The 26,131-nt window shown below is 38.9% G+C and overlaps 1 protein-coding gene across 2 annotated transcripts in view; it reads right to left on the reverse strand.

Annotated features, from left to right (window-relative positions):
- The window catches only part of DLGAP1 (DLG associated protein 1), a 296,685-nt gene that overhangs the window by 29,756 nt on the left and 240,798 nt on the right, over positions 1 to 26,131 (reverse strand). The gene's annotated exons all lie outside the window — the stretch shown is intronic.

A 26,131-nucleotide genomic window follows, 5' to 3' on the forward strand; every position in this document is an offset into this window, starting at 1 on the left:
TTAATGTTCTATGAATCAGTTCAAAGTAAGTGAATGTTAATATGAGCACGCAAGTGAAATAATTTCTGCTTATATCTAAAAACATGATTTTCATTTCAGAACTCTTATACTTGTCATTAGGCATTAAAAAAACTTACACTCCCTTTTGGACAACATATTCTGATATATGTTAATATAATATATATTAATACAGTGCAAGTATTCCTAGGGTTATGACCCTTTGTTCAGTGACCATTCAAAGTTACAATAGTGCTGAATGAACTTATCCTTGTCTTTGGAGTTTCAGCCATCACAGCATTCCTGCAGCCACATGATCATGTTCTGGGCACTCAGTGCTTGGATGGTGATTAGGATGCAGCAGAAAATCAAGGACATGATTTCTATTGTTCCCTGCTGGCTTCCCACAAGTCAGCAGAAAGTTGGAAGTTGCAATCACAGGGGTACTTGCTTAATGACCCACGTGGTCCTTGCTTAATAATGGTGACTTGGATTGCCAGAATTGCCACTGCTGGGTGGCACACTCAAGTGACATTCTGCTTTGTACTTTATGATTGTTGCTTAATGATGGCAATTGCAGTTCTAATTGCCATTGTAAAATAAGGACTACAGTATATCTAATATATTATATATTGGTATAAAAATGTGTTATTGTCCGTAACATAATTTCATGCTATGGATGAAGTAAGTTATATATTAAAAATGCCAATGCAAATTGAATTAAGCAGGTATTACAAATATGAATTTGTTTTAATTTTCAGACATGAATTTGCTTATTTGTCACTGAAAGTACAAGCTCACAAGTTGATAAGAACTCATTTTTGTTTTCCACTGACCAATATTTTCTTTAGAATTTCCTTTCATTTCTAGTTTCATATTTGCTCAAATTCAAATGCTAAAAGAAAGTATTGAACTTTTTATAATTAGTATGTGGTCTCCTATCAGTCTTCCCATTATCTTTTTGCAGTACAAAGAAATAATTCACTTTCTCGTATGAAATACTATATACAGATACCCACATCCACCCCCAAATATTAAAGTGATTCTTGTAAATACTTTCTGAGTTTGTCAGAAATCCTTCAGTTAATACAACGCTCAAGTAATGTTATGTATTAAGACAAGAGGAACAGGAAGAGAAAGTTACAAAAGCAAGGCTGTTTGAATGCACTCCTTTAGATAATGCAATCTTTCAGTTCATATAAAGTTCAGAAGCAGACAGAAAGCAAATCATGTGGGTGGAGTGTGGGGGCAGAAAGGTGGGTAGAAAACTTCAGGCTTTTGTACTGGAAATGATGCGCATTATTTGCTGTTCCTGTGCTGGAACTACAAAACAAGCCAAAAGTTTCAGTGGAAGTTTCTAAAAGTCAGCACTGGCCAGAGTTCTTCAGGTGCCTAAGCTCCAAAAAGCAAATGGAGTACATGCCTTGGATTTATTTCCAAACAAGATCCTAGCAACTTAAATCATGGCAACATGCTGATTCTTTAAAAGGCATTTCATTTTATGTAAACGGCAACATTTTAAAAAAGGTTGGTTTTTTTTAGAGATGCAATAATTTTGTTGTTGTTATTCTGGAGCCAAGTGAAATTGGCAGGGCAAGGCAACTGCAAGGCAATGTGTGAAATCTTCAGAGAAAAGAAACAACTCCCTTTTTGGCTAGGGTGAATGATGGCCAGAACAAATGTCAGTCAGTTCAACTAAATGGAGAGAGGTGGCTAATAAACTGGCTGCTTTTAGAAAACTTGTACATTCTGGGGATAGAGTTACTTTCCTTCATCCTTCTCTTGCTTGCTCAAATGCAAAAATGGGAAAAGCAAGAGTTCATGTGTCATTTTCCCTTAATCTGGCATGTTCCACTATGTTGTGCATAACTTCAATCTTAATCTTCCCATAATTCTTAAAACAACTAAATGGGGATTTTTTTATTTCAGTTATGTTACCTAAAGGGCAAATATTTAGACCAAGAGGAAATTTCTTTAACAGTTAGTGTATTTAGATAACTTAGTCATGGGACAGGAATTTGAAACAAGGAGTGCCAGTCATTAATTACAAAAGAAAATAAAGTTAAAAGTACAAATATACACACATACTGTACAGCTGTTATGGACTGTGAAGCACAGGCTTGCACAATCCATGAATCACAAATGTAGGAGATATGGTGGGCACCTGACTGAGAAGTTTAGTTATGTTCTGAAGATGACAAAATGCTAAACAAATAAAAATGATGGAAGTGACCAGGAAGTTTATTCATAGAGGAGCCAGAGAAAAATAAAGACAATATTCCTATTATTCCATGAAAAACTCTCAGTTTTGCCTGGTTTCAGGAAATGAAACTTTATGCCAACTTCCATGACATAATAAAAAGTTTGGCTAACAGATATATAATAGACTAATATACAAAACAGCTCTGTTAACTCAAGAGTTCTGGCTGAACAGAAGGTTTGTGTTTAAGCTGACTGGGAAAGAAAGTAGCTCATGTTTAAAAAGGTGGAAGTTTATATACACAAATTTGAGAAACTGTGAAAAATTGACTATATTGATGAACTGGGTACTGATAGGAAATACTAAAATATTTATTTAGAAATGGCCAGAGTAGAAAATAACAGAAAGCATGTGGAAGTCACATACAAGAAATAAGAGAAGAGAAAAAGAGGCAAATTTGAAAAAAAATAATCTATTTTTTGTTTCAGTTGAGAGTTACTAACATGGAAAGGCTTAATAGATTGCAGTTCAAAGGCTTTGAATTTTAGGGCTCAGGTGGTTGCAAATTACTTTATACTTGGCAGAAAAAGAACAGTTTATTGCTGTCTTGATTTGTTTATTTTAGCAGCTGTGCAAATGGAGATGTTTGTCAGTTCTCAGCAAGAAAGAAGTGAAGATTGTTGAAAAGAAACAATACCTAACCAGACATTTTTTTTAATTATGTCATTTTATTACATTTGAACATGTACTCTCTCATTATAGAAAACTAGTTTGGTATAGTGGTTAAGACATCTGGCTGGTCTTGCCTTTGGCATAAAATCAACTGGGCGACCTTGGCCCAGGCGCTCTCTCTCAACTGAGGAAGAGGCAATTGCAAACCACTTCCAACTTTTGCCAAATCAGTCTCACTAACTTTTTCAGGCTGTCACTAGGAGTGAACCAAACTGATTCAAAAGCAAACTGTTTGTCTTTCATTATACCTACAGTATATGCAAATATTGTGGTGGAACGTAGTATGGCGTCTCAGTAGGGAAAGGCTGTCTCCCAGAGGGAAAAGAGGCAGCAGAGCCTCAAATGTCTAATAGGCAGAAAGAGGGCAAAGACAGTTCTGCTCTAGCAGGTCATAGAGTATATCTATAGTTATGCAGATAATTGTTTTAGTCTGGCAAGATTTCTATTTGTAGGCAAACAATAGAATGGAAACTACTCAGAAATTACATGTTGTCCTTCATTTTTAGGTATGACAATATACACAGCAGTTCAGAATGACATGCTGTGTCTCATAAATGGGCTCTGATTTAGAAAAACTATTTGTTGTCTTTGTGATGCAAGAAGAGCCTTGGTATTTAGATACATCAAACAGATTACCAATAGATCATTTTACAATCTAAAAAAGAAGAAACCAAGATATAAAGTTCAAGTTGTATCAATATTTTGTAAAAAACAACAACCACACATTTAGAGTACTGTGTTTTCCCGAAAATAAGACAGGGTCTTATTTCTTTTGACCACCAAAATAAGCACTTGGGGAGTATCTTATTATTTTTGAGGTGCAGGAGACAGCGAGCGTGGTCACCTCATGGCTGTTGCTGTATTGCAATATTTTTAGGGAGGGCTTATTTTGGTAGAGGGCTTATTTTAGCTCATACGCTCAAAAGCCCGATTAGGCTTATTATCCAGGGAGGTCTTATTTTTGGGGAAACAGGGTATGTACTTTGTAAGTACATTAATCTGCTACTTCTATTAATGATTGTAGTCAGTTTTAGTTTCCCCATGAAATACATTAAACACAAATTCAAGATTCTTAATGCCCAGAAATAACTTTCATACTGTTATCTAGGATAATAGATTCCTGGTTAAATCTGAATACCAACTACACAAAAAATGATCCCTATTGACAATTCAGTTGTGATCACCTCAGGACCTAGATAAAACCATTCTAATAAATCAGTGCTTCCAATAATCTATTGTACAATATCTTAGTTAATGCCAACTAAGTAACCCTCTCTATTGCTTCAGCAAGTAAAAGATTCAGTCAAAGTACTAGGAAACCTAGGTTACATGAAGGTTGCCAAGCCAACGTTGGCATTAACAATGAATGTGCTAAGAGAAGAGCTTTCCATTTGCTTTTTCTCTTAAGCCTATCTCTTGCCATAACAAAGGAGCTTGGCACATGTAAAGAAGTGTGAAGAGCTCTCTGAAGATAGACTCACTACATGTTAGATTTCCAAAGTGCTAATACCAATGGATGCTATAGGTAAGAGTACTGTTATGTAATGAAGAAGGAAGCCGACGATAATTTGCAAATATCAGAAGACAATCTCTTGACACACCAGAGTAGGAGGGAATTTGATTAAATCCATTCGCACCTGCCGCTATAAGGTCTTAGGGACACATCTTTAAAACAAATACAGCCTTCTATGAAGTTTCAGTCTTTCAAAATAGAACATGAAACCACAACACCCTGTTCAAGAAATCTTCTTAGATCCAGTTTATGATCTTTTACTCTCTCTTTCCCTACCAAGCAAATCTGAAATGCTAACCTTAGCTGAGTTTCATAGCCCATCCTTGCCACCTGACACTTGTGTTTGCTTGAAAAGCTCAATTCTCTGGTAGGAATATATTATTGCAAGGCAGAAATTACTCTTAGGAATTAGGAGACTTTTACTGAGTTAATTCCAGAAGTAGGTGCACACAGTTTAACAACCGATTCGCCAAAGACGTGAGCGTGCATGAACACATTTTGCGCTTGCGTGCAGCACCAAAAACAAAGCTTTTCCGATGGAGGAGGCTTCTTGCACATAGGTCAGCTATGGTTAGTAGAAAGCGTGAGGCACACAAATCAGCTGGGCTGCGGGTGGGGCAAGCAAGCCAGAAAGTGAGTTATCTAGGACCGGATAGCATCAGTGCAGGTGGGCAGGGCCAACTGGTGCTCCCAATTACTGTTCCAGGTGAACCCGTCGGAACCGGCAGCAGCCCACCACTGGCTAATTCTTATATTTTCTGAAACAAGTACGCATGGAATTATGAAGATTTTTGTATACCTGAAAAAGCAATGGTTTAGTTGCATCTGTATTTTTTTGAAGTTATCTGCAATTTCCATCATTGAAAACATAGCTTTACTATTATTAAAAACACATTCATAAGTGAGCAAATGCAAATCTTCTTGTATTAAACATGTAATTAATTGCCAGTTGCTTAAACTACTTTTCTGGTATTGTATTACGTGGTATTGTATTGCCACATTGTTCTTTGTTTAAGTTTAAAAAGGTGTGAAACTTGAAATCTGACCATTTATTCAAAACGCCTGTGAAGCAAAAGCTGTCACCTAATCTAGTCTTTGTCTCTGTCCTTTCAGAACTTTATAAGGATTTGTTTACTTTCATAAAGAAGTAAGATGTTACATATATCACTGAGTTTATAAATGTCATTAAATCATAATCTTTTTTCCTCAGTGACTGGAAAACAGTTGTGAGGATGACTTCCATAGTGTGTAGAATGTTCAACTGTCAAAGGCACTATTTCCTGTACACATGGTGTGACCATACTTGAAATATTATCATGTAAATCTAATTGTATTTCAAAAATGATGCTGGGTGGGGATGGGGCAGAAAAGATGCAGAAAATAGTAATCCAAAGTTATCAGTGGCTGGAGGAAAGTTAAAAGGCAAGCAAGACAGAGAGACATATCTCTATGACAGAGATATATAATATTATCTCATATGTTACATCATCTTAAGAAAGTTGATAGGGAGTTTTCTTCCTTGCTTCACTACCCTTAGGATCATTTGATGAAACTGAATAGTGCAGGGATATGAAACACATCCCTGCACTGCGGGGCTGTCCTGGAAAATGTAAGGGGCCGGCCTGCATTGTTTCAGCCCAGTCTACCCGCGTTGCTTCGGCCTGGTCTACCCAATGTGAAGAGGAACCATCAGGCCAGTGTGACCTTGGCCTGGTCTACCCAATGCGAAGAGGAAACATCAGGCCAGTGTGGCTTCGGCCTGGTCTATCCAATGTGAAGAGGAAAAATACCAGCAGTTTGGGGTGTGGTGTCAAGCTGGCCACACCCACCCAGTTGACCACATCCACCCAGTCAGCCACACCCAAGGTCAACCATAGCCCTGATGTGGCCCTCAATGAAATTGAGTTTGACACTCCTGGAATAGTTAAGGTGACCAGACGTCCCTATTTCAGCGTGACAATCACGCTTTATAACAATTTTTCCCGTGTCCTGGAGCATTTTTAAAAAGTCCCAATTTTCTGGCTTCATGTTGAAACCCCAGTGGATTTGCTTAAGAAATCCTAACCGGGGCAAGACAAAAGACACCCTGTCTAATCCCTCTCTCTCTCTGTCTCAGTACTTTCACTGAAGATATTAAAACGTTAAAGCAACAAAACGGACCCCCCCGTGCCCCTTTTTACCTCATTTTATAAGAAAAAAATGACCAAGTAGCATAGAGCTCCACGTGGCTAGAGAGGTCGGAGTGTTACTTCCTGGATTTTCCGGAGGGGAGGGACACGGAGGTTGGAGGTCTGCTCCAAAATGGTGGCAAAGTTTCTTTGAAAAATATTTCCCTGACTAATTTCACCATTTCAATTTGCTCAGTTCTTTGTATTAACATCTATATCATTCTGGGTTGACTTGTAGTGCAAGCCTGCTGGTAAGTGAGCTGGATTTTTTTCTTTTATTTTTTTAATGTATTTTAAAATAATGTAGGTTTTTAAAAATGTGCAGCTGCTGTTTTTTTTATTCAAAACAATATGTGTAACACTATGATGTGCCATGGGAAAATCATTGAATTGATATCTGCAAATATCTGTAGTAGCAAGAATGGTTTTTGTTCCCAAAGCAAGGTTAAAAAAAAACCCTGAAAGAACAAAAGGTTTTTTTTTAGGGTATTTTCCTGATCAAAACTATAATTGTTTCTGCATGATACCCTTAATCACAAATATCCAACTACACTTCATTCTAAATAGTTTTATTTCCTTTATTGTATGTGATTACTCAAGTCCAAAAACTGAGTTAATTGGATAAACTCAGCTCCACAATTTACTAAATATACAGTTACAGGAATTTCATGTATAGTATGCTGTCCCTTAGGGCGCAGTGGTTAAATGCAGCACTGCAGGCTACTTTAGCTGACTGCAGTTCTGCAGTTCGGCTGTTCAAATCTCACCGGCTCAGGGGTGACTCAGCCTTCCATCCTTCCGAGGTGGGTAAAATGAGGACCCGGATTGTTGTTGGGGGCAATATGCTGACTCTGTAAACCGCTTAGAGAGGGCTGCAAGCCCTATGAAGCGGTATATGTCTAACTGCTATTTATTGAACATAGGAGAATAATATGAGAGGGATTTGATGTAAAATAAGCTTTTTTAATGAATTCAAAATCAACGCAGCAGACAAGACATGGGAGTGAACATAATACACACTTTAACAATATTTTTTTTTCTTTTAGCCATCAAATACTGCAGCAAATGTGTCAGTAATAATAGCAAGACAGGCATAGGATTTTCCAGCCAGGTTAATTTTACTTTTTTATGGTTTTTATGTTGTATTTAATTTTATCTGTATTAGAAACTTATGAAGGCTGTGCAACATTTTGAGGTGGTATAGAGTATGTAAAGGCATGAATACAGTAGAACCTCTGGTCACAACCATAATTTGTTCCATAACTTTGGTCGCAAACTGATTTGGTCATGAATCAAACCTAATTTTGGAAATTTGGCACTTATAAAAAAAATGGTGCAGAAGGGGAAATCAGCAGCAGGGGGGGGCATTTTTTCTGATGCTTACTATATCCTTATTGTAATTATTATCATTAATTCTAATCTACTGATTATAGATAAGATCTTTTGGTCAACCTGCCAGAATTAGGTAATTAGATAATTCTGGTAGGTCTGTGAAGCAATATTTCAGGTTAAAAATAATATTCCTAGGAGTTTTACAGTCTGAACATTATATGTGCTTGCCTGCTGGTAAGTGAGCTGGTTTTTTTTCTTTTATTTTTTTAAATGTATTTTAAAATAATATTTTATTTATTGTGCATAGGATTTTTTAAAATACTTTTATTCTGTGTGGATTCTTTTTTTAAATTGTCTTAGACTATTTAAAAAAAGATTCTATCCAAAATACAAAATACCAGCTGCAGTTATTCTCTTAAGAACTGTGGCAAGAAAGGTGGTATAGTGACCAAAGTTATAATGGCATTGAAAAAAGTGACTAATGACCATTTTCACACTTAGCGACCATTTTCACACTTAGCAACCGTTGCAGCATCCTCATGGTCACGTGATCAAAATTTTGATGTTTGGCAACAGATTCGTATTTATGATGGTTTCAGTGTCCTGGGGTCATATAATCACCTTTTGACAAAGTCAAATGGGGAAACCAGATTCACTTATGCTACTAACTTATCAGCTGCAGTTATTCACTTAAGAACTGTGGCAAGAAAGGTGGTATAATGGGCTTAGTGACCAAAGTTACAATGGCATTGAAAAAAGTGACTGATGACCATTTTTCACACTTAGTGACCATTTTCAAACTTAGCGACCCTTGCAGCATCCTCATGGTCACGCGATCAAAATTTTGATGTTTGGCAACAGTTACAATTTATATTTTTAAATTGTAGTTATGTTGAAATAAAAAAAATTACAATACTATTTTTGCGTTGTATGAAAATTTTTGTTGCTCCGTGTAAAAATTTTAATCAAGCCCCCCCCCCCCCCCCCGGGTCAAAGGTGTCCCTCTTTACCAATCTGAAAATCTGGTCACCTTAGGAATAGTGGGATCCTTAGGAATCAAACCATGATTTTCAGTACTGGAAGATAATGAAAGCGAGTTTAAAGGAAAAGCTTATGAGACTCTGGCATAGACCCAGGAATGTGCTCATTGCCTATCAAACTGTGGGCCACACTGCTGACCTATATTTAATTCACAATCCTTCAGTATTTCGAAATATTTTCTCCAATTATTTGAATCAAGCCAAATATGTCCCATCATATGTCTGTGCACTGGATTTTTGTTTCCTATATATACATCTTTGCATTTAATACTATTCATTATTATTTTGATACGTTCATTTCATACATCTAATCTATTGAGATTGTTTTGATTGTTCATATCCTAGACATTCATCCAATTTTGTGTCATCTGCAAATTTGATAAGCATCTATCCACCTCTTCATTGAAGTTATTAATACAAATGCTGAAGAAAAATCTCTTTTATGTAACCTTACCCACTTCATAAGCTAAAAGATAGGGGCATAGCTACATTTTCGGAACTTATTTTTAATTCAAATCTGCAGTTGTATTTCTGTTTTCACACATATTTGTATAAACTGTAAAATCCACAGAACATTAGATTTCATTTTTGTTTAAAATTAAAAAAAATCACAGAAGTTGCTAATATGTACTTAGAGTTTAGGATATGTGCCACATTTGGCATGAAACAGCTTCAGACATAGCTTTTCAGCCTTCTCATTTGTCCCATGAGGACATGCAGGAAACAGCTGCTTATTTTACCCTGTTTTAGCCATCTTGAGTTCTGTTCTTTCCTGTCCTATAATATATTATGCTCCAGGAGAGTGACTGTAAAGTATATTTTGTTTAGAAGAGAACACACTAGCAACCTATGTAAGGAAAACAGATATTAACAATTTCTTTAACTTTTTATGTGACACACACACACACACACACACACACACACACACACACACACACTGTGCTGGTGACCAGTGTTGATGTGAATTAGCATTTTAGTAGCTGATCACCTTCTCTTAAAATGCAACAAAGATGTATTCTTCCCATATGTCATCTCTTATCGATAAACAAATTGTTAAAAACTTCATCATTTCAGTCCCAAATCAGCAAAAGTAGACTAAAGGTTACCAGAAATAACAACATATCTATTTTAATCTTAATTGAGTAAACCGATTTTTTGTTCCTTCCTTTTACTGAATAGTCTCAGGCTTGTCTGGTAAAACATGTTCCTTTTCCATAATATATTTAAATACAGTCTATCTATAAAGGCAGACACTCTTAAAATTAATTTCTGGATCCATTATTCAAAATTATCTTTCAATATGTCCAATGTCAAAACATTTTGTTCCATTCTATAAGAAGTCAAATCTAAGTATTCTTCTCCTTTAATTTTAATATTTAGTCGTTCTAGTTCCCTCTAGTGTCCAACCTTCAAAATTCCACCTTATTATTATTATTATTTTTAAAAGACTTTTAATAAAAGTATTTTCATCTGAAAAAAATACTTATAATTAATTCCAAAATCTTATTTCAAATCCCTCTGAATCCTTAGTCTTTTTGTAATTTTCCAAAATAAAAGTTCTAACAGCTCTTTTGCTATTTATTCAAAACACACACACAAAAAATCTTTAAACTTGCATATAATTCCCCCTGCCCCCTAAGATTCAAAGGTAACTCATATGCATGAATCCAAAGGTTCCTAATTGTTGTGAAGCAGTTAACAAACAATTTCTAAAAGTGATTAGAAAAGGAAGTATGTTTTTGAAGGCATCAACCAGGGTTTGAGCAAAATGGCTATTCCGTTACCTCTCCCAGCAGTAAACCCACAGGAGACTACAGTCTTGCTGTCACTAGAGTCAATAGTGATTTAGCAACATATACATTTGAAAAAAATAAACATTGGTTTCCAAAATCCAACCACCTTCTTGAGGAAACATACTACATTTTTGAATACGGCAATAACCTTTAATATGGTTAACAGTGACAATGCATCTATACACAGAGAAAGAATTCTGCAAGAAGTTGAAAAAGTGCCATCATTGATACTGTTGCTATTGCATTGGCAGAACAAAGCAGCAAGTCCTGGTGGAAGGAAGATGCTGACAGAACTGAATAGCTGATGTGGGAAGGGAAGAGAACCAGCTGGCTGCTGTCAAGAGGGAGGAGAGAGGGGAAGCGGGATGCTGACAAGCTACTGGGCAGCTGCTCTTCCAAGTGCTCCACAAGCTAAGCAAAAAGCCTTTGATCTCCTGAAAAAACCTGGGATTCCAGCCAGAACTCATATCCTTTCTATAGTAGTTTAAGCCCGTTTCCCCTTACCAATTCTGCTTGTTGATCACAGGACAGTCCTCTAGAGTAATTTTTTTCAATCAATGAAGAAAATGAGATTCTACAGCCTTTATGCCCAGATATTTATTTTCTCAGATCAGAAATATGACATGCTGCTCTGGTTTCCCATCTGGAAAGGAGCTGAATTAGCAAAGAAGCTCCAAATTATATGTTTTAAAAATCTGTACTGTTGTAACTAGAGAAACAGTGGAGCTGAGTGGAGGAGATATGAGAGGAGAAAAGGAAACTGATTTTTGATCATTTGCAGCTGGGGTTGTAGCTGAATCTGAAAACACAGGAATCTCAAATCCAGACAAAAATGTATATTATAAAGGCATTTTTCTTTTCAGAAAATTTGTAAATTTCAACAAATACATAAACCACTGGTGGCTGTTAATTGCACAGTACATTAAGAAAAAAAAATCAATGAATTGATTACATTCAGAGTTATAATTCCTAAGCAATATTGCCAAGGAAAGGAAGGTCATTATGTATGGATGTTATTAGGGTTCGCTTCAAAAACCACAAATCAATCAGGAACTTGATCTGGACTTACTGTACTGGAAAATGCAACAGGTATACATTGCTCATTAGATTGGGACAAAAGAAGAAATTCACACTGAATTCTATTATTTCTTTGAGAAGGTTTTGGGGCAGTAGGCTGCAACTTATTACAATCCACAAAATTGTCAAAGGGAAGCTCTATCATATATAAGAAGCTAATTTGCAATAAAACTGTAATTTACAAATCCATTTGATAAGCAATTATTTAAAAACTGTTTATTTCAAAATATTAAAACTTGCCATAAAATCATGACAATAATATATTCTACAGAAAAAAAATAACTGTAATATGCATATTGTATACTCACTCACTCACTCACACACTCACTCACTCTCACACAAACACACACACCAAAAACTACTCCTGTTTTGTTATATGAACTGTCTCAAGTAAGGGTAAATGGATTGTAGTGCATGCTTACTTGAGCATGTAAAGTAAGCATGTAATCCTGCATGCTTACTTGAAGGTAATCATACCCAGACAATTTTTTTTGCTTCTAATTAATTAATCAATTAAATATAATAAATCAAATGTAAAATTGGATTGTTACATTTTGAAAATATTATTAGATAATTCTTCAATTTAATACCTTCCCTTCCCTTAAGCAGACACTGAAATAGTGGCAAGAAAAAAAATCCTAAGTTATAAGAATTTAGAAAATCTTTTACCACTAAATATAAGAACAATTAACTTTTGTGATATTTCTAGTGGCAAGAAATTTAAAAATCGATATCGTCATGGTGAGATTGAAATGTTCTATGTGAGAAATGTATAACTGAATTTTCCTTTTTATTAGAGCATTTCACAGTTCTTGTAATGCTTTTGACTTTCAAGAAAACATATATGACTAAAAGAAGAAATAATCTCTAGGCAAATCCAGTTATTTTTCAATAGGTAACACTTTAATACAGTAACACTTAGTGTTAGTGGAACTGTTTTGGATTTTCAAAAGAAACAAACAGATTTTTAGATAAGGGCAAACTGCTTCATGCAGCTCATGCTACCATACCAGTTCAAATAATTGCAAATGCTATGTTTCATCATGTTTCTCAGAGGTCAGTCAAGGCACTGCTACTTCAAAATTAAATGCATGCATTCCAAGGCTTCAGGCTTGTTTGTTTCTTCCTTTGGTAAAACTATCTTTAGCTTAAAACACACAGAAAAATCAAGTAGAACTGAATATGATTCATATATACAGTGTCATTTTCTTAAGCATGGGTATTCTCTATAAAATTATATGTTACGTGCTAACTCCATTTTATGCTGCACTATTGCCATGGTACAAAAGAGATATTATTCAGAGTTATGTATCAGTCCCTAAACAGAAAGTATCCCTGGATTGTTCTTTATATCAATGAATCAATTTGTATAGAATTATTACAACCACAAATTTTCATGCCATTCTCTTTATCCAGGAATAGCCATCTCTGCTGTTCTCTATATTGTTTAGGCATGTTTTCAGCATAATTCCCAACCAATACCAATCTTTGGATAACTGAGAGATGCAAATCAGTCTAAATGATCTCTTTGGGAACACTGTAAGTGTAGCATCAAACATCTCCTTACATCCTCAGGATTCCACAAGTAGTGGGGAAAATATGAAGGTAGCATGGATAGGGTTCACTATTCAGAATGCTGAATAGTGAACTCAGATTTGTTTCTTGATATATTTTTTTGATAAATATTTTGAATATTTAAGTCCTGTTTTTCATTATCATCATACAGTCTATCAAAGGGGAAAAGACAGAGTTCTGCCTGAAAAACCCATGCCTTGGGATGGTGTTTAAGGTAGAAGAAATAGTTCAAAGCCTTCCAATATTTCAACTCAAACAACTCAAAATTCACATGGAATTCTAATAAGACTTGTTGTTATGCTAAAATGATAGTCGCAGAGTTATAAAATGTTTATTAGGATTTAAAGTTGTCAACATTTCTCCATAAAGTTGATTAAAAATCTTTAATTTGCATTTTACTCCAGAATAAACAAATTCAATAAATTCTGTGAAGTTCAAAGCTCTTCTGCTAAAGTCTTCAAAAGAACAGTATCTCCCTCTAGTGTTTAACTATAGTTATACGTTTATTATTTTATAGACATTGAAAATACTGTGATATCTGGATGCCATTCCACTCGTTAATCTAGAAACCAGGTCATTTTATTAAAACCCACAAGCATTCCTAATAGTAATGTAACATTGATTGACGAAGTCACTAAAAACTTACAGCACATTCAACAGCCTAAATGATTAAGATTCCTAAAAAGAACTACTATATTCAATTTACAGGACTTTGGCCAACTCATTATATGACAGCAAAAGGATTAAGCCAATGGGTTATTAAGAATTTACTGTTAGTCCTTCATCCTCTATTCAGTTTTATTGCCTAAAGAGGGAGCATAAAACTAAAGAAAGAAAAATATCACATTAAATGCACACACCTTAAAAAAAATATCCTGATACTGAAAAATTCCTTCAACTGAGGAAAGGGCACAACTAGTACACAAGATGAATCTGTGCAAAGGTCCTCCTGGCCACAGCTGCTATCTGCTCTTTGAGTTGTGCGCCAGTCTTGACTGGGGAAGTGCAGCCCTATCCAAGACCAAAGATGATGACATCCCCAGCTCAAGGGTTCCAAACAGCCACAGCCCAGTCTTTTTATGCCAAAGTCTGTTCTGCCTTGTCCAGACAGCTTCCAGACAGGGGTCAATACACTAACAGTTTCACCTGTGCATTTCAGGCTAGAGATATAAAGTTGGGTATCATCAACATACTGATAAGTATGTTAGTTTCATCCAAGTTGAGGATAATTTGTTTAAACAAATAAGAGATCAAAGCTTAATGCATATAAAGAGGATATATAATGTATTAATACAGATGGATTTGGAAACAGAATTAGTTAAAGATTGTATGATAAAGTGGGCTCAAAATATTGAAGAACCAATAATGTTGGATACATGGGAAAGAATCTGGGTAAGAAATATGAAATTTATACAAGCTCAAAACCTGAGAGAAAATTTTTATAAGATGTTCTATAGATGGCATTTAGATCCTAAAAAGCTGGCTTCTATGTATCCGAATTTACAGCCTAAATGTTGGAGATGTGGTTCTCTCGATGCTACATATTTTCATATATGGTGGACCTGCCAAAAGGTTAAAAATATGGTGGATTATGCAAAATATCTTTAAAAGAAGGATAAAGTTTACTCCTCAGTTATTTTTACTAGGTATAAGTACTGACTTTACAGTGGTAGAGACTAACTTGATTCTGCACCTAATAACGGCAGCAAGACTGTTGGTGGCGCAATACTGGAGGAAGGAAGACTTGCCTACAACTAAAGAATGGACATTGAAAGTTACAAATGTAGCCGAGATGGCTAAAATATCGGCATATCTTAAAGATCATTCAAATGAGAGATATAAACGAGACTGGAAAAAATGGATTGACTATATACAAAACAAATACGGGACTAAGAAATTCCAGATAGCCTATGCTTAAGATCAGGAATGGTTTAAATTGTTCAAAGTTAGCTTAGCAAGAAGAAGCTAAGATTAATGTAGATATGTTATTAACTTTTTTTTCATTTCTTTTTTCTCAACATATTTTAGACTCTGTTTGTTAAAAATCTATACCGTGTACGGGGGCTCTGGGAAGTCGGGGGGGGGAAGGAGGTGGGGGGTTGGGGGAGAGGGTGGGGGGAGGGAGGGATATATACTAGGTTAGATACAATGTTTTAGATTTCAATGTAATGTGATTTCACATGTATACTGTTTTTCTTTAATTTCTCTGTAAAAATAGGATAAGTTAAGTACATTGACATATAGTGGAAATACACCAAGGGGAGGAGGAGTGGGATAGAAAAAAGATGGGTAGAGAGGGATGGGAGAGAGGGTGGGAGAAAAGGTGAGACGGAAGAGAGGGTGTGGATCGGGAGAGAGGAGTGGTAGAGGGGGAGGGGAAGTAGGCTAGAGGGGGATGATGGAGGGAAGATAGAAAGTTGGAGGGCGGTGGAAGAAAGAGGTGTATGGAGAGTGGAAGAGGTATATTGGTTTCTATTTTTTGGGGTCTTGTTGACAAGAGGAATTGCTGCGATTATTGTTTAATGTTGTATGGCGTTGGCTATGCACAGTATATATGTGAGTGTATGAAAATGAAAAAATGGAAAATAAAAAGCATTATCTCCGGAAAAAACAACAACAACAACATACTGATAATACCACACCCCAAACTGGTAGGTGACCTCACCAATGGTTTAATGTAGATTTTGAACAGGAGCAAGAAGGGTGTTGAATCGTGAGGCACCCGACACATGAGGGATCCACAATTTCTTTTCCCGTCAGTACTGACAGGAACTGGTCACTGAGGAAGGAGATGAACCACTGGAGCACAATGCCGCCCACTCTTAACTTCTGCCACTGAGAAAACAAGGAGCAGTAGGAAGGATGCACCCCATCCCAACTCTGCCACAGGCCATCAGTGGATATGAGTAATACTGTCTCTTTAATGTATCCTGGCCTGAAGACAGACTTAAATGCATCCGAATAACTCTTTCCTCCAAGAACTTCTGTAGATGTCATCCAACCACCTTTTCCACAACACTTGCCACAGATTAGAACTCGGCCAACAAATTTCCAACAGGGAAAGGTTCAGGAATAACTATCTCTCAAGGCTAGACAACCCTCTCTATGAAAGGTCGAAATTGCCACATGAATCCATCCCATGGTCACCTCCCAGGCTGTTTAATAAGCAAAGAGGGAGCAGGATGTAACAAATAGTTGGCAGGTCTAACAGACAATTTTTGTCTGCCATGTCCTTGTACAGAACAGAATCAAACTCAGTCCAGATAACATTGCAAGATTGTTCCCTGAGCAACTCTTTCAGGACTTGTTCTCAGTCAATCTAAGCAACTTTGTCTATAGCCTGAATACTCTTCACCATTACCTGGAGATGATCCTGTGGTCCAAGCCCAACCAATTGGTTAGTCTAAATAAGGCTGTTTGGTGGCTATTGATAGATGCAATAAGGGTGGAGAAATGACAACATCTTGCCACTCTTATCCCTATGATATAGGCTCAAATATGGGCTCTTACTTGTGTTCTGGCATTCATTCTTTATATTTTTACAGTGGTGCATTAGTCATTGCTTCTGGCATTTCATCTGTCAGAGCTCTTAGAAAAAACAAGGAGTACCCTGAGATTGGCACACATAGACTGCATAGAAGCAATCCAATCCAGGACCTCCTTCAAATGAAGCTTAATTAAGTGATTTGATCATAATTTTAAAAACTATGTGACAGCGCTGCTTAGCAATGACAGTTCTGGAAATCCTGGTTGCCCTAATGCAGGAAATAGTATAGAACCTCTCAGTGTAATATATGAACTTGCTAAATTTTTACCAATAATAAACTGTCATTTAAATATCTTACTGAATATTTTTTAGTGTCCAGTCATATTTGTGAATAATTTAAAGGGCAACCCTAAAATTGGTAAAGCTGTGAATTGGGATTGTTAACCCTAACTTCAAAGAAAAGTTTTGAATATTGATGAATAAATTGAAAACAATTACAAAATGCAATGGTTTTAGTGTATAGCTGTAATGAAAATCAAGATAGGTCACATTTGCTTAAAAAAATATCACACCACACCCCAAAGCAAGTTGGATAAAGAGGAAATTAATTGGGTGACCTGCCTAGATTGCCTAATGTTAAAATCAAGATGGTAAAATAAGAACATAGACATGGACAAAGGAAATACAAGCATTAAAGAAATGTACCAGCAGAAGGGCAAAAGGGATTTTGAAGGGATTTGATAACTTTTATTCACCAATAAACAACCAATTTAAATAAAAAGTAACTGGAACTAAGAATCAGCTGGGTATATTCAGTCATATGGAAATTGATAACTGACCAATTCTTTGCATCTGCTTTTATTATAGAAAATATAGAGCAAGTGCTTGTTCAAAAATCAATAATTTTGGGCAGAGGCACCAAAAAATTAAGACAATAGTCTTTAATAATCCACCAAAATTTGTAAAGCATTCTTAAACGCCCTCTGTATTAGGAAATTGCTAAAAGACAAATTAAATTTCAGCTTTCAGATATTCATTTTCCAATGTTTGGTTAGTGTTCTAATTATACAGTTGTTGCAGAGTTCACAGGAAATTACAGAGCAGCTAACTTGATTCAGGAAATTGGTGGAAAGAAACAGTTAAAAATACTTATCCATCATATCGATATAAAAGGGCAAATCCTGCTAAAAAGAATCAATATAGCTTCTTAAATGGTGCAACCAGATTTACTAAACTATTGGAATTATTTGATAAGTGCTAATAAGAAGTGAAATAAAGCAGGTATAATTTATTGAGAATTTCAACAATGCTTGTAGCAACTATAAAAATGATTTTCTGTACTGAGCACTGATGATTTTCAGCATCAGAAAAATATGCAACTTAATACTAGGAAAATATGATAAAGGACAGACTAGAAGTGTGCCAAATTATAATATATATTTCCAAATTGCTAATTAGTCTTAAATGCTGCTATGATTCTGATTGCTCATAAGGCATGCTCCCTGAAACTACATTAAATCTGCATTAAAACTAGCTTTAGGTTATTCAGTTGTTAAGTGAGTTTTGCCCCATTTTATGATCTTTCTTGCCACAGTTGTTAAATGAATCACTGCAATTGGGTGACGCTTGCGCTGACAACGACAACGCTGCGCCGACAATGATGGTCTCAGCCCCACAGCCGTAGGGAGCCGTTAGATCTATGTCGGGCTGTGCCGATGAGATGGGTTGTGCTCTGTTTTGTGCTCGGTGAGTTTGCGGCGATGTGTGCTGGGACTGGGCGGCTGGCTTTCTCTGCCACCGCCGTAGCTCTTCCAAGCACCCCCCCTCTTCTCGTTGTGCCCCCGCTTCTGCCTTGCCATCGCCGCTGGAAGACTTCTCATTGCCCGACACTTTAATCTCGGCTCCTGGGTCCTTGCGCCTGGCCTCTTTTACTGCGGCTGCCATCATCCGCTGCTGCCCCAGGAGTGCCTCCTTAGATAGCGCCATTTTCTGGACCATCTTGTTTTTGGCGCCATCAGCTTGGGTAGGCGGGGCGCCTGGGGATTGGACGACTACCTCCCTCAGTGGCCACCATTCCTGGTACTGGCTGGAGCCTCTTTCCCCTCTTTTCTTCCATTTTATCCTTTGAACTACACCACCGCCGCAGCGATTATAAAGATCTTTTGGCGTGTTGGCAGCTTCTGCGGTTTGTTTTATGTTATGTTTATGTTCCCTTTACAGACGGAAACGACGGAAGACGGTGAAGATGCGGGCGGGGACCTAGCGCCCCTTCCAACTGGTGCCTACCCCTGCCTCAACCGCTTCAGTCACCCCAGACTCTGGACCACCTTTGCACCTTTTCCGGGCCTCGCAGGAGGGAAAAGAGAGCGAGGAACTCTCCCTCCTAAACCATTATTAGTGCCAGCTATTCAAATTTGCACGAACTGCTTGTACTGGATCAAGATCTGCATCTAATTCTGTTTGTGGAGTGTGTGATCGTGTGAATGAAGAAGAATGTACCCACTTTTAAACTAATTGATTTGTTATATTATTGTATTTTTAAATGATTATTGTGGGGTGTGTATGAGGAGAGTGCTTGTGTGGTATATATGAGAGGACCGAGAGCGCGGCCTGGAGCCCCCTCCACTGAGTGCAGAAGCAGAAGTGAATGGGGGCCCAGACCCGCCTCCCATCCTAGAATGAATGGTAGGTACGGCCTGCTGGGAAGAATGGGGGCCATGGGAGAAGGGAAGGGGTCTACAGGGATAGGGGCGGGCCGGAGCATTTCGGTTACGACCGGGAGGGGCAGGTACGACAGGAGCTGCTGGGCTAGCCATTACCAGGGAAGGAGGGCTCGCTACATTACAGCGATCCCTTGTTCCGGCCCTTCAAGCTCAACTCAAGGACCTGGTGACAAGGGAAGTCAGGGCCCTGGTCTCAGGTTGCTGTTGCTAAATGCCAGGTCTGTGATTCATAAAGCTCCCCTCATCCGGGACTTAATATTAGACGAGGGGGCAGACCTGGCGTGTATTACTGAAACCTGGCTGGGCCATGAGGGAGGAATCCCCCTCTCAGAAATGTGCCCAGAAGGGTTCCAGGTGTTCCACCAACCACGACACCAGAGAAAGGGGTGGGGGAGTGGCAGTTATTATCCGAAGGTCTTTAGTTCCTTGCAGGAGCCCTGCTCCAGAGATTGTGGTGTGTGAGTCTCTTCTCTTGAAGTTGGACCTAGGGATTCAAGTGGGCTTGTTCGTGACATACCTACCTCCCAGCTGCATCACAACAGCCCTGCCTGCGCTCCTAGAGGCGGTAGCCGGGTTGGCGGTCGAGTTCCCCAGACTAATTATACTGGGGGACTTCAACCTACCATCGCTAGGCGAACACTCAGATGGGGCTCAGGAGTTCATGGCTTCCATGACAACCATGGACTTGACCCAGGTAATTCAGGGTCCGACTCATAGACACACGCTCGACCTCGTATTTCTCTCGGGGCAGTGGAGACGTGATCTTGAATTAAGGGGAATAGAGATCTCGCCTTGTCATGGTCAGATCACTCCATGCTGAGGCTTGACTTTAGGAAGCTACTGCCCCATTGCAGGGAGGTGGAACCGATTAAATGGTTCCACCCCAGGCACCTTGGGATTTCAGAGTGAGCTTGGTGAGATACCTGATAACCATGGTATCCTTCTGCGACAGCTGGAAGAGGTGGGAGTGGGAGGCACCATTTTACGGTGGTTCTCCTCTTACCTCTCTGACAGGTCGCAGTCGGTGTTGGTTTGAGGGCAAAGGCCGACCCCTAGGCCCCTTAAATGTGGTGTGCCGCAGGGTTCGGTCTTGTCCCCCTCCTATTTAACATCTACATGAAGCCGCTGGGTGAGATCATTCGTCAGCACAGGATTAAATATCATCAATATGCGGACGATACACAACTGTATCTTTCCGCCCCGTGCCAGCTCAGTGTAGCAGTGGACGTGATGTGCCGGTGCCTGGAAGCTGTCAGGATCTGGATGGGAGTGAACAAGCTTGCACTCAATCCTGACAAGACCGAGTGGCTGTGGATGTTGCCCCCGAAGGACAGCCCAGATAGTCCATCCTTAATCCTGGGGGGTGAAAATCTATACCCCTCAGAGAGGGCCCGCAACTTGGGGGTCCTCCTGGATCCGCAGTTGACATTATAATATCACTTGTCGGCTGTGAGCAGGGGGGCCTTTGCCCAGGTTCACCTGGTGCATCAGTTGCAGCCCTACTTGGATTGGGAGGCGCTTCAAACGGTCACTCACACCCTCGTCACCTCAAGACTAGACTACTGTAATGCGCTTTACATGGGGCTGCCCCTGAAAAGTGTTCTGAGACTGCAATTAGTCCAGAATGCAACCGTGCGAGCGATACTGGGTGTACCAAGATACACCCGTGTTACACCTATCCTCCGCGAGCTGCACTGGCTTCCTATTGGTCTCCGGATACGATTCAAGGTGCGGGTCATTACCTTTAAAGCCCTACATGGCTTAGGACCTGGATACCTGCGAGACCGCCTACTGCCGCATACCTCCCAACGGCCGGTAAGATCGCACAGGGCAGGCCTCCTTCAGGTGCCGTCAGCCAGGCAATGTCGGAAGAGGGCCTTCTCTGTAGCCGCTCCGACCCTATGGAATGAACTACCCCCAGAGATCCGGACCCTACCCACTCTCATGGCCTTCTGAAAGGCTGTCAAAACCTGGCTATTCCGGCAGGCCGGGAGCTGTTGACCTCATTACTAAGGTCCAGCCCCGACTAGATTGGGTGCATGGTGAGGTTTTAATCTGGTTCATTGTCTTTTAATTCTTCATTTTTTATAATTTACTTCTTTCTGTAAGCCGCCCGGAGTCCTCCGGGATTGGGCGGCCTATAAATCTATTAAATACAAATACAATTGTTAAATTAATAACATGGTTGTTAAGTGAATCTGGCTTCGCTTGTCAAATTGACTTTGCTTGTCAGAAGGTTACAAAAAGCAAAGTTTTAAGCCAGAACAATAGAACTGGTAGCTGCAGATTGACAGGTGTCTCTAGTTTTTAGGTATGGCTGGTGGAAAATTATCATCTAATTATAGTTTAGGAGAAATTATTAAATATATGGTATAATCATGTAAACACTAATGAATTGTTCAGTTTCAATCAAATCACCACTGGGAGAACTCAAAAAGAACCACAGGGCCTAGGTCAGTGAAGGCTAACCTTTTTGTCATCACGTGCCGTAAGTATGTGTGCCTGCACCCATAATGCAATGTGTATGCAAACCACCCCCGTGCACCCCGCCTCCCTGCGCATGCATGTGCAATGCCCTATGCCCCCCATGTCCCCCATGTGATCCACCACCCCATTTTGGGCCTAGCAGGCCAACCTGCAGCCCCTGGGACCAAAAATGGCCCATGGGGGAGGCACCACACCCCCTGTGCTTGTCCCTGCACCCACCCACCCCCCCGTGCATGCATGCACATCACCATGCATATGTGGCAGAGACCGAAAATCAGCTGGCTGGCAGGAGGCACGCGTGTCTGTGTGGTGAACTTGAGCTGGGCCGACGGCTTGTGCGCCCGCAGAGAGGGCTTTGCATGCCATCTGTGGCACATGTGCCATAGGTTTGCCATCATTGGCCTAAATGTTTATTTGAAGAGGTCCATTGCATTTCACTTCTTCAATTCATATCAAAACCAGTGCTAGCATTTCTTGGTTTTGAAATATGATTTCCCCCCACTACTACATGAAACTTTGTACAGAAAGTATATTCATTAAGCATGTAGGCTATTTATAATGAGTATAATTATTCATTAAGGCTTTTGTGTAAGGAAAAGGCTAACACTTTAAAGACTGATCCAAAAGAAAAGTGAAAATTTAGTTGTCAAAAGACTTTTCATGATTCAATTCTGCCTGTCTTTTTGTGCAGTCCAAGGCATGATTTGTTCCTTGGGTTTATTATATAATTTCTTCAAATTAGAATTTTTTAAAAGTGTTTTTGCTGAACTTTAGGTTTAATGCCATTACATTTTAGTCATGATAGAGAGTTTCTGGTTTGCGAGACTGCCTTATTAATATCCTCATTATGCAATAAATCCTAGTGTGGGAAGATTCACTAATCAAGATATGACCTAATATTTATGTTATTTTGATTAGGAAAACACACAGAACTTTCCTTAGCTTCTGGAGTTTCTGATAAATATATTCTCAGAACAATTATGTAGCTTAATGATGCAGATATTTAATGATGCAGGTAAAGCTGTGATAATGCAGTGATTAGAATGCAGTACTGCAGGCTACTTCTGCTGGCTGCCGGCTGTCTGTGGTTTGTCAGTTCAAATCTCACCAGCTTGAGGTTTACTCAACCTTCCATCCTGAGGTCGGTAAAATGAGGACCCAGATTGTTCCGAGGTCGGTAAAATGAGGACCCAGATTGTTGGGGGCAATATGCTCTCTGTAAGGCACTTAGAAAGGGCTGTAAAGCACTGTGAAGTGATATATAAATCACTTTGCTATTGTTATTGCTATTTCAGATAGGTTGGGAAAAAATATATATTGTTATGTCATTCCTAAATTGTTAAGACTTACTGTTTCAACAAAAATCAAGCTATTTATTATTTTAGTGGAGTCTTTTTGCTAAACTGATTAGTAGAATTAATTAATAAGTTAATTAAAAAGAATATAAAAGAAGTATTAATTAAATAATAACCACAATAACCACAAAAAAAGAACCTGGAAAAATTAAGGTACAAGCAAAATAATATTCTATTAAAAAGCTTCCTTGCTAATGTAAAGACACAACATTAACTAATCCACAGCAAACAAAAGTTGAAAGACAAAATACATAGCAACACAGCACTGCTGAAAATCAGGTGGTATGATAATTATTTAAGCCAAGCCTGGAATATTTCTAGTATCTTGATATAGTCCAAATACTGGGGATATAGTCAAGAAGACCATACATATCTTTAACACACATATTTCTTCAGAGTCATAGTGATGGCAGCTCAAAATGCAATAATAAAAGGAGTGTTCTGTATTTTTATGTTACAATAGGAATAGAAGAAAATTTTTAAATGTAAATTAAATAGATCTGTGATGGCGAACCACAGGTGGCATGTGGAGCCATATCTGAGGACACATGAGGCGTTGCCCTATGTCATCTCCAGCATGCATGTGTGCACTGGCCAGCTGATTTTCTGCCTTCCGGAGGGCGGGGGAGACTGTTTTCGCCCTTCCCAGACTTTAGGAAAGCCTATGAAGCCTGTGGATGATGAAAAATGGCCCAATGGGCCTACTGGAAGTTTGTTCTTAAACTTCCGGTAGGCCCGTTGGGCCATTTTTTGCTCTCCCCAGGCTTCAGGGGGCTTGCCTGAAGCCTGGGGAGAGTGAAAAACAGCCCAACGGGCCTACCGGAAGTCCAGAGGCTTCGGTGAGGCCGGTCCACGAATGTGGGGGGGAGCATGGGGGAGTTCTGTGCATGCACCAGGCAGAAGGCATTGCATTATAGGTGTAATGGCCGTGCCCCTTTGGCACCCGAGCAGAAAAACGTTCACCATCACTGATATAGATGATCTATGGGAAGACAATTCAATCAGTATGACTGAAACTTTTAAAAACATTTACCGAGATTTCCAAGGTGTATTCTCCATTAAGGCCATATCAACCATACAGGCTTATTGTTTAAGGATGTCTTTTTATCCTTCAGGATGATCTTCACTTGCAACTTCGTCAGAAGATGGAAACATCTAACTAGAATGTCCATGGAGACATTTGCATTCTTGATTCAAGTGTCCTTGAAGGCACAAATAATCCCCAAGTGGCCTCAATGGCTCTCAGTGAGAGCTAACGACCAATGACTGTAAAGAAATACAATCCTTCCTTTCCCTGCCCATCCTGTCAGAACCTATCCTCCCATCCCCCCACCAACCAGTCTCAACTGTCACTACCTATCCTTCTACCCCACCATCCAGCCTCAACTGTCAGTAACTATCCTTCCACAAACACTCCTCCTCCCACTGTCCAGGCACAACTGATGAAGCTTCTTGAATGAGAAGCAAAACAATCCAGTTGTCTTTTGGGGGGAAAAAAACAAGCACCTTTGAGACATCTGCCCAGAAGTGCTATACAATATTATGACTTCTTTCAGGAAGCTATACTGGTAATAAACTTTAATTAGGCTAAACTAGTAGTAAGATGATACTTCTATTGTGCTATTGACTATAATGAACCTAACTCAGCTTTCCTCTTTTGCACACATAGAGTACATACACACTGCTCCCTGTTTCTACTTTTTCTCCCCCTATTGTACATGTGAATGCACACTCATAGCCAGGTGCTGTCCTAAGCCTTATCAGTTTCCTCTGTTCCTTTCATTTTCCTTCCATTTCTGCCTAGAGTTTTGATGCACTGATTTGCCTCCCCATCTACTTTTTTTGCACTCTTTCTCTTCCCCACCCTCTCAGGAGAAGATGGAAGCTTGGATGTTTTGCAACAGTTGGAAGTAATTTACAAGCTGTCAAGCACTCCTTCTGGGGTTGCTTCTCAACAAAGCAAAAGCAAAGCTGGATACACAAATGCAAATTTTTAAAAGTACAAGTGCAAAGAAAAGTCTGGTGCGATGTTGTTACCATATACACTATTACAAAAGTTGTCTTTACTTGTTCAGTGACTGTTCAAAATTATGATAACACTAAACAAGAGGGAGTTATGACCAGTCTGCAAAATTGTAGCTGGGATGGGATGTTACAATATCCCATAATCAAGTGATTGCAATCCAGGCACTCAGGCATCCACCTCATGATTATGATGTTGCACTAAGCAGTGGTCACATGATTACCATTTGTGTCCATCCCTGTCAGGTTCTCACAAACAAAATCAATGGGGAACAGGAAAGGTTGCAAGTTGCTTCCCTATATCACTCTGGCTGATTTTTCTCTCAACAAAATCCAATACGGAGTAGAAGATCCCAGGGATCTTGTACTCTATAGCATCCATTCACCGGCCTGCATTGTACAGTGGGGTCTAGAACAACTTACTGTGGCCAACTTCCCGGGCCAACTCATTGAGGTACAACTCACGACAGGGCAAGAGTTACACTAATGTCTAAGAAATGGTGGAATAGAATCATTTTTTAAATGGTGCCAAAGGAAGGACAAAATGAAATGTGAACGATAAAAATTTAAATAATTTTAAAATTATTTTAAATGATTAAATTGAATTATTGAATTGTCCCACAGTGAGTT

This window comes from Thamnophis sirtalis, unplaced genomic scaffold (genome assembly GCF_051295495.1).
Source record: "Thamnophis sirtalis isolate CommonGarterSnake01/CBP01778 unplaced genomic scaffold, rThaSir2_p1.2 scaffold_2, whole genome shotgun sequence".
NCBI classification, from domain to species: Eukaryota; Metazoa; Chordata; class Lepidosauria; order Squamata; family Natricidae; genus Thamnophis; species Thamnophis sirtalis.